This window comes from Lissotriton vulgaris, chromosome 1_1 (genome assembly GCF_964263255.1).
Source record: "Lissotriton vulgaris chromosome 1_1, aLisVul1.2, whole genome shotgun sequence".
Taxonomy (NCBI): domain Eukaryota; kingdom Metazoa; phylum Chordata; class Amphibia; order Caudata; family Salamandridae; genus Lissotriton; species Lissotriton vulgaris.
Window position 1 is genome coordinate 200,928,869 of NC_141685.1, and position 7,500 is coordinate 200,936,368.

The 7,500-nt window shown below is 49.5% G+C and overlaps 13 non-coding genes across 13 annotated transcripts; 5 read left to right on the top strand and 8 right to left on the bottom strand.

Moving 5' to 3' along the window:
- The first annotated feature begins 692 nt into the window (after nt 1-692).
- TRNAG-GCC (transfer RNA glycine (anticodon GCC)) lies at nt 693-763 on the top strand. Its single transcript has one exon. It is a non-coding gene; the product is annotated as a tRNA-Gly (tRNA).
- A 60-nt stretch (nt 764-823) lies between these two features.
- On the bottom strand, nt 824-895 carry TRNAW-CCA (transfer RNA tryptophan (anticodon CCA)). The gene has a single exon. It is a non-coding gene; the product is annotated as a tRNA-Trp (tRNA).
- A 236-nt stretch (nt 896-1,131) lies between these two features.
- On the bottom strand, nt 1,132-1,205 carry TRNAN-GUU (transfer RNA asparagine (anticodon GUU)). The gene has a single exon. It is a non-coding gene; the product is annotated as a tRNA-Asn (tRNA).
- Nucleotides 1,206-2,350: 1,145 nt separating this feature from the next.
- On the top strand, nt 2,351-2,421 carry TRNAG-GCC (transfer RNA glycine (anticodon GCC)). The gene has a single exon. It is a non-coding gene; the product is annotated as a tRNA-Gly (tRNA).
- A 71-nt stretch (nt 2,422-2,492) lies between these two features.
- Nucleotides 2,493-2,564, bottom strand: TRNAW-CCA (transfer RNA tryptophan (anticodon CCA)). Its single transcript has one exon. It is a non-coding gene; the product is annotated as a tRNA-Trp (tRNA).
- Nucleotides 2,565-2,800: 236 nt separating this feature from the next.
- TRNAN-GUU (transfer RNA asparagine (anticodon GUU)) lies at nt 2,801-2,874 on the bottom strand. The gene has a single exon. It is a non-coding gene; the product is annotated as a tRNA-Asn (tRNA).
- A 1,161-nt stretch (nt 2,875-4,035) lies between these two features.
- On the top strand, nt 4,036-4,106 carry TRNAG-GCC (transfer RNA glycine (anticodon GCC)). Its single transcript has one exon. It is a non-coding gene; the product is annotated as a tRNA-Gly (tRNA).
- Nucleotides 4,107-4,177: 71 nt separating this feature from the next.
- Nucleotides 4,178-4,249, bottom strand: TRNAW-CCA (transfer RNA tryptophan (anticodon CCA)). The gene has a single exon. It is a non-coding gene; the product is annotated as a tRNA-Trp (tRNA).
- Nucleotides 4,250-4,485: 236 nt separating this feature from the next.
- TRNAN-GUU (transfer RNA asparagine (anticodon GUU)) lies at nt 4,486-4,559 on the bottom strand. The gene has a single exon. It is a non-coding gene; the product is annotated as a tRNA-Asn (tRNA).
- Nucleotides 4,560-5,720: 1,161 nt separating this feature from the next.
- Nucleotides 5,721-5,791, top strand: TRNAG-GCC (transfer RNA glycine (anticodon GCC)). The gene has a single exon. It is a non-coding gene; the product is annotated as a tRNA-Gly (tRNA).
- Nucleotides 5,792-5,862: 71 nt separating this feature from the next.
- Nucleotides 5,863-5,934, bottom strand: TRNAW-CCA (transfer RNA tryptophan (anticodon CCA)). Its single transcript has one exon. It is a non-coding gene; the product is annotated as a tRNA-Trp (tRNA).
- A 236-nt stretch (nt 5,935-6,170) lies between these two features.
- Nucleotides 6,171-6,244, bottom strand: TRNAN-GUU (transfer RNA asparagine (anticodon GUU)). The gene has a single exon. It is a non-coding gene; the product is annotated as a tRNA-Asn (tRNA).
- Nucleotides 6,245-7,405: 1,161 nt separating this feature from the next.
- Nucleotides 7,406-7,476, top strand: TRNAG-GCC (transfer RNA glycine (anticodon GCC)). Its single transcript has one exon. It is a non-coding gene; the product is annotated as a tRNA-Gly (tRNA).
- Nucleotides 7,477-7,500: the final 24 nt, after the last annotated feature.

A 7,500-nucleotide genomic window follows, 5' to 3' on the forward strand; every position in this document is an offset into this window, starting at 1 on the left:
GCAGAGAGCACATAGGGGAAGGCCCACAGAGCACACTTTATTTTACATAAAAGCTCGGGCTTGTGGGAGGACAGGGACATGAGGGTTCTCATGGAAAGAAATCCCAGGAGTATTGATGGCTAGGCCCTGAAACACAACAATCCCGGAATGGCCAGGCACAGGATGCCTCTGCAATAGGCCTGACCCTAGGCTTCCGGAGTTCTTGATCTCCAGAGGCTCCAGTGATCTAAGCCCGACCAGGGCTGTGCCCGACCAGGGCACGTTGGGAGAGCGTTAGGGACACGTAAAGGGGCGCAGGGCGCAGAACTCTGCCCGTTTCACCCCAGCATTTTGGGGAGGACACAGAATCTGGCAAAGCCAGTGGGAAGGATTTTCCAGGAGGAGAGTTCAGTGACATGATCTGAAACACAATAGTGCTGGTGATCTGGCGGGTGCATTCTGTGAGCCACTTCTGTCAGGAGCAGCCTGCCATCATGCCCTGATAACCACAACTCTAGTACCAAGCCAGTGACCTCAGCAAATGCAAAGACATTATTACTTATAGTCTCCTGCATCTGATTCTTGCCATCATCATGTGAAACGTTGGCGTTATCATGTCTGCTGCGCACCCTTTGTTCATATGTGTACAATTTAAGTGTGTGAACCTGACCACTGTCTTGGACAGAGCTCTGCCTGTGAACACACCATGTGAAGCATTGGTAGTTCAGTGGTAGAATTCTCGCCTGCCACGCGGGAGGCCCGGGTTCGATTCCCGGCCAATGCAAGGTTACTTTGTTTTCGAAATGATATATATGAACTCAGTGGGGAATAAAATGGTAAGCAGTGACCCCGACGTGATTTGAACACGCAACCTTCTGATCTGGAGTCAGACGCGCTACCGTTGCGCCACGAGGTCCTTACACTTGCAGCCTTCGATGCCAGATGAACAAATGCTGTGGGCCTTTTGACTTATTTTCCTCTGCTTATATGCCTACGGTTGTATTACAGGGCTTGGCCTTTTGTTTTCTATTCTTATTATTGAAATTGACTGCAGGTGCAGTGAGAACGCTGAGGATTGAACTATTCAGGGAAAGGATCGCACGCAGGAAAGAGCAAAGGTACGTATCTGTGTTTCATGCAGACAAAAGGATACGTCCCTGGGTGGGCTTGAACCACCAACCTTTCGGTTAACAGCCGAACGCACTAACCGATTGCGCCACAGAGACTATTGACTGTATACATTTCCTGAGACTCAATATATGTCTTGACATGTGTGCGGCTGCCTGGAGCTTGTATTATATAAGGCGTCTTTATGCCATACAGCATTTGTCATTTGCTTAGTGTCTTGTTACTGTTGTAATTTATGATGTGTAGACTACTGTCTAATGGTGTTAGAGCCAGTATTACTACCGGTCACAGTGCATGAGACTCATACATGACTTTTCTCTTTGCCTGCTTAGCGTAGCTCCCAGCTCCTCTGTTTGCGTGCTACCAGCCCGTGAGGCGTGTGTCTTGCCCATCCCATCTTCACTGTGTTATGTTGGACTTGTCTTCTCTGTGAGCAGAGTCTCCTTCCCAGAGCAGGTGCTTTCTCTGAACTCTTGGCTTGTAAGACTGCTGGGAAAGGCCCTCCCTAGCCCCTCAGTCAGATAGATACATTTACCTGCAGAGCTCAGCTTGGGAGAAAGAGATTAGGCAGAGAGCACATAGGGGAAGGCCCACAGAGCACACTTTATTTTACATAAAAGCTCGGGCTTGTCGGAGGACAGGGACATGAGGGTTCTCATGGAAAGAAATCCCAGGAGTATTGATGGCTAGGCCCTGAAACACAACAATCCCGGAATGGCCAGGCACAAGATGCCTCTGCAATAGGCCTGACCCTAGGCTTCCGGAGTTCTTGATCTCCAGAGGCTCCAGTGATCTAAGCCCGACCAGGGCGCGTTGGGAGAGCGTTAGGGACACGTAAAGGGGCGCAGGGCGCAGAACTCTGTCCGTATCACCCCAGCATTTTGGGGAGGACACAGAATCTGGCAAAGCCAGTGGGAAGGATTTTCCAGGAGGAGAGTTCAGTGACATGATCTGAAACACAATAGTGCTGGTGATCTGGCGGGTGCATTCTGTGAGCCACTTCTGTCAGGAGCAGCCTGCCATCATGCCCTGATAACCACAACTCTAGTACCAAGCCAGTGACCTCAGCAAATGCAAAGACATTATTACTTATAGTCTCCTGCATCTGATTCTTGCCATCATCATGTGAAACGTCGGCGTTATCATGTCTGCTGCGCACCCTTTGTTCATATGTGTACAATTTAAGTGTGTGAACCTGACCACTGTCTTGGACAGAGCTCTGCCTGTGAACACACCATGTGAAGCATTGGTGGTTCAGTGGTAGAATTCTCGCCTGCCACGTGGGAGGCCCGGGTTCGATTCCCGGCCAATGCAAGGTTGCTTTCTTTTGACTTTGTTTTCGAAATGATATATATGAACTCAGTGGGGAATAAAATGGTAAGCAGTGACCCCGACGTGATTTGAACACGCACCCTTCTGATCTGGAGTCAGACGTGCTACCGTTGCGCCACGAGGTCCTTTCACTTGCAGCCTTCGATGCCAGATGAACAAATGCTGTGGGCCTTTTGACTTATTTTCCTCTGCTTATATGCCTACGGTTGTATTACAGGGCTTGGCCTTTTGTTTTCTATCCTGATTATGGAAATTGACGGCAGGTGCAGTGAGAACGCTGAGGATTGAACTATTCAGGGAAAGGATCGCACGCAGGAAAGAGCAAAGGTACGTATCTGTGTTTCATGCAGACAAAAGGATACGTCCCTGGGTGGGCTTGAACCACCAACCTTTGGGATAACAGCCGAACACGCTAACCGATTGCGCCACAGAGACTATTCACTGTATACATTTCCTGAGACTCAATATATGTCTTGACATGTGTGCGCCTGCCTGGAGCTTGTATTATATAAGGCGTCTTTATGCCATACAGCATTTGTCATTTGCTTAGTGTCTTGTTACTGTTGTAATTTATGATGTGTAGACTACTGTCTAATGGTGTTAGAGCCAGTATTACTACCGGTCACAGTGCATGAGACTCATACATGACTTTTCTCTTTGCCCGCTTAGCGTAGCTCCCTGCTCCTCTGTTTGCGTGGTACCAGCCCGTGAGGCGTGTGTCTTGCCCATCCCATCTTCACTGTGTTATGTTGGACTTGTCTTCTCTGTGAGCAGAGTCTCCTTCCCAGAGCAGGTGCTTTCTCTGAACTCTTGGCTTGTAAGACTGCTGGGAAAGGCCCTCCCTAGCCCCTCAGTCAGATAGATACATTTACCTGCAGAGCTCAGCTTGGGAGAAAGAGATTAGGCAGAGAGCACATAGGGGAAGGCCCACAGAGCACACTTTATTTTACATAAAAGCTCGGGCTTGTGGGAGGACAGGGAAATGAGGGTTCTCATGGAAAGAAATCCCAGGAGTATTGATGGCTAGGCCCTGAAACACAACAATCCCAGAATGGCCAGGCACAAGATGACTCTGCAATAGGCCTGACCCTAGGCTTCCGGAGTTCTTGATCTCCAGAGGCTCCAGTGATCTAAGCCCGACCAGGGCTGTGCCCGACCAGGGCGCGTTGGGAGAGCGTTAGGGACACGTAAAGGGGCGCAGGGCGCAGAACTCTGCCCGTTTCACCCCAGCATTTTGGGGAGGACACAGAATCTGGCAAAGCCAGTGGGAAGGATTTTCCAGGAGAAGAGTTCAGTGACATGATCTGAAACACAATAGTGCTGGTGATCTGGCGGGTGCATTCTGTGAGCCACTTCTGTCAGGAGCAGCCTGCCATCATGCCCTGATAACCACAACTCTAGTACCAAGCCAGTGACCTCAGCAAATGCAAAGACATTATTACTTATAGTCTCCTGCATCTGATTCTTGCCATCATCATGTGAAACGTTGGCGTTATCATGTCTGCTGCGCACCCTCTGTTCATATGTGTACAATTTAAGTGTGTGAACCTGACCACTGTCTTGGACAGAGCTCTGCCTGTGAACACACCAAGTGAAGCATTGGTGGTTCAGTGGTAGAATTCTCGCCTGCCACGCGGGAGGCCCGGGTTCGATTCCCGGCCAATGCAAGGTTGCTTTCTTTTGACTTTGTTTTCGAAATGATATATATGAACTCAGTGGGGAATAAAATGGTAAGCAGTGACCCCGACGTGATTTGAACATGCAACCTTCTGATCTGGAGTCAGACGCGCTACCGTTGCGCCACGAGGTCCTTACACTTGCAGCCTTCGATGCCAGATGAACAAATGCTGTGGGCCTTTTGACTTATTTTCCTCTGCTTATATGCCTACGGTTGTATTACAGGGCTTGGCCTTTTGTTTTCTATCCTAATTATTGAAATTGACTGCAGGTGCAGTGAGAACGCTGAGGATTGAACTATTCAGGGAAAGGATCGCACGCAGGAAAGAGCAAAGGTACGTATCTGTGTTTCATGCAGACAAAAGGAAACGTCCCTGGGTGGGCTTGAACCACCAACCTTTCGGTTAACAGCCGAACGCGCTAACCGATATCGCCACAGAGACTATTGACTGTATACCTTTCCTGAGACTCAATATGTGTCTTGACATGTGTGCGCCTGCCTGGAGCTTGTATTATATAAGGCGTCTTTATGCCATACAGCATTTGTCATTTGCTTAGTGTCTTGTTACTGTTGTAATTTATGATGTGTAAACTACTGTCTAATGGTGTTAGAGCCAGTATTACTACCGGTCACAGTGCATGAGACTCATACATGACTTTTCTCTTTGCCTGCTTAGCGTTGCTCCCTGCTCCTCTGTTTGCGTGCTACCAGCCCGTGAGGCGTGTGTCTTGCCCATCCCATCTTCACTGTGTTATGTTGGACTTGTCTTCTCTGTGAGCAGAGTCTCCTTCCCAGAGCAGGTGCTTTCTCTGAACTCTTGGCTTGTAAGACTGCTGGGAAAGGCCCTCCTTAGCCCCTCAGTCAGATAGATACATTTACCTGCAGAGCTCAGCTTGGGAGAAAGAGATTAGGCAGAGAGCACATAGGGGAAGGCCCACAGAGCACACTTTATTTTACATAAAAGCTCGGGCTTGTGGGAGGACAGGGACATGAGGGTTCTCATGGAAAGAAATCCCAGGAGTATTGATGGCTAGGCCCTGAAACACAACAATCCCGGAATGGCCAGGCACAGGATGCCTCTGCAATAGGCCTGACCCTAGGCTTCCAGAGTTCTTGATCTCCAGAGGCTCCAGTGATCTAAGCCCGACCAGGGCTGTGCCCGACCAGGGCGCGTTGGGAGCGCGTTAGGGACACGTAAAGGGGCGCAGGGCGCAGAACTCTGTCCGTATCACCCCAGCATTTTGGGGAGGACACAGAATCTGGCAAAGCCAGTGGGAAGGATTTTCCAGGAGGAGAGTTCAGTGACATGATCTGAAACACAATAGTGCTGGTGATCTGGCGGGTGCATTCTGTGAGCCACTTCTGTCAGGAGCAGCCTGCCATCATGCCCTGATAACCACAACTCTAGTACCAAGCCAGTGACCTCAGCAAATGCAAAGACATTATTACTTATAGTCTCCTGCATCTGATTCTTGCCATCATCATGTGAAACGTTGGCGTTATCATGTCTGCTGCGCACCCTTTGTTCATATGTGTACAATTTAAGTGTGTGAACCTGACCACTGTCTTGGACAGAGCTCTGCCTGTGAACACACCATGTGAAGCATTGGTGGTTCAGTGGTAGAATTCTCGCCTGCCACGCGGGAGGCCCGGGTTCGATTCCCGGCCAATGCAAGGTTGCTTTCTTTTGACTTTGTTTTCGAAATGATATATATGAACTCAGTGGGGAATAAAATGGTAAGCAGTGACCCCGACGTGATTTGAACACGCAACCTTCTGATCTGGAGTCAGACGCGCTACCGTTGCGCCACGAGGTCCTTTCACTTGCAGCCTTCGATGCCAGATGAACAAATGCTGTGGGCCTTTTGACTTATTTTCCTCTGCTTATATGCCTACGGTTGTATTACAGGGCTTGGCCTTTTGTTTTCTATCCTGATTATGGAAATTGACGGCAGGTGCAGTGAGAACGCTGAGGATTGAACTATTCAGGAAAAGGATCGCACGCAGGAAAGAGCAAAGGTACGTATCTGTGTTTCATGCAGACAAAAGGATACGTCCCTGGGTGGGCTTGAACCAACAACCTTTGGGATAACAGCCGAACACGCTAACCGATTGCGCCACAGAGACTATTCACTGTATACATTTCCTGAGACTCAATATATGTCTTGACATGTGTGCGCCTGCCTGGAGCTTGTATTATATAAGGCGTCTTTATGCCATACAGCATTTGTCATTTGCTTAGTGTCTTGTTACTGTTGTAATTTATGATGTGTAGACTACTGTCTAATGGTGTTAGAGCCAGTATTACTACCGGTCACAGTGCATGAGACTCATACATGACTTTTCTCTTTGCCCGCTTAGCGTAGCTCCCTGCTCCTCTGTTTGCGTGCTACCAGCCCGTGAGGCGTGTGTCTTGCCCATCCCATCTTCACTGTGTTATGTTGGACTTGTCTTCTCTGTGAGCAGGGTCTCCTTCCCAGAGCAGGTGCTTTCTCTGAACTCTTGGCTTGTAAGACTGCTGGGAAAGGCCCTCCCTAGCCCCTCAGTCAGATAGATACATTTACCTGCAGAGCTCAGCTTGGGAGAAAGAGATTAGGCAGAGAGCACATAGGGGAAGGCCCACAGAGCACACTTTATTTTACATAAAAGCTCGGGCTTGTGGGAGGACAGGGAAATGAGGGTTCTCATGGAAAGAAATCCCAGGAGTATTGATGGCTAGGCCCTGAAACACAACAATCCCGGAATGGCCAGGCACAAGATGCCTCTGCAATAGGCCTGACCCTAGGCTTCCGGAGTTCTTGATCTCCAGAGGCTCCAGTGATCTAAGCCCGACCAGGGCTGTGCCCGACCAGGGCGCGTTGGGAGAGCGTTAGGGACACGTAAAGGGGCGCAGGGCGCAGAACTCTGCCCGTTTCACCCCAGCATTTTGGGGAGGACACAGAATCTGGCAAAGCCAGTGGGAAGGATTTTCCAGGAGGAGAGTTCAGTGACATGATCTGAAACACAATAGTGCTGGTGATCTGGCGGGTGCATTCTGTGAGCCACTTCTGTCAGGAGCAGCCTGCCATCATGCCCTGATAACCACAACTCTAGTACCAAGCCAGTGACCTCAGCAAATGCAAAGACATTATTACTTATAGTCTCCTGCATCTGATTCTTGCCATCATCATGTGAAACGTTGGCGTTATCATGTCTGCTGCGCACCCTTTGTTCATATGTGTACAATTTAAGTGTGTGAACCTGACCACTGTCTTGGACAGAGCTCTGCCTGTGAACACACCATGTGAAGCATTGGTGGTTCAGTGGTAGAATTCTCGCCTGCCACGCGGGAGGCCCGGGTTCGATTCCCGGCCAATGCAAGGTTGCTTTCTTTTGACTTTGTT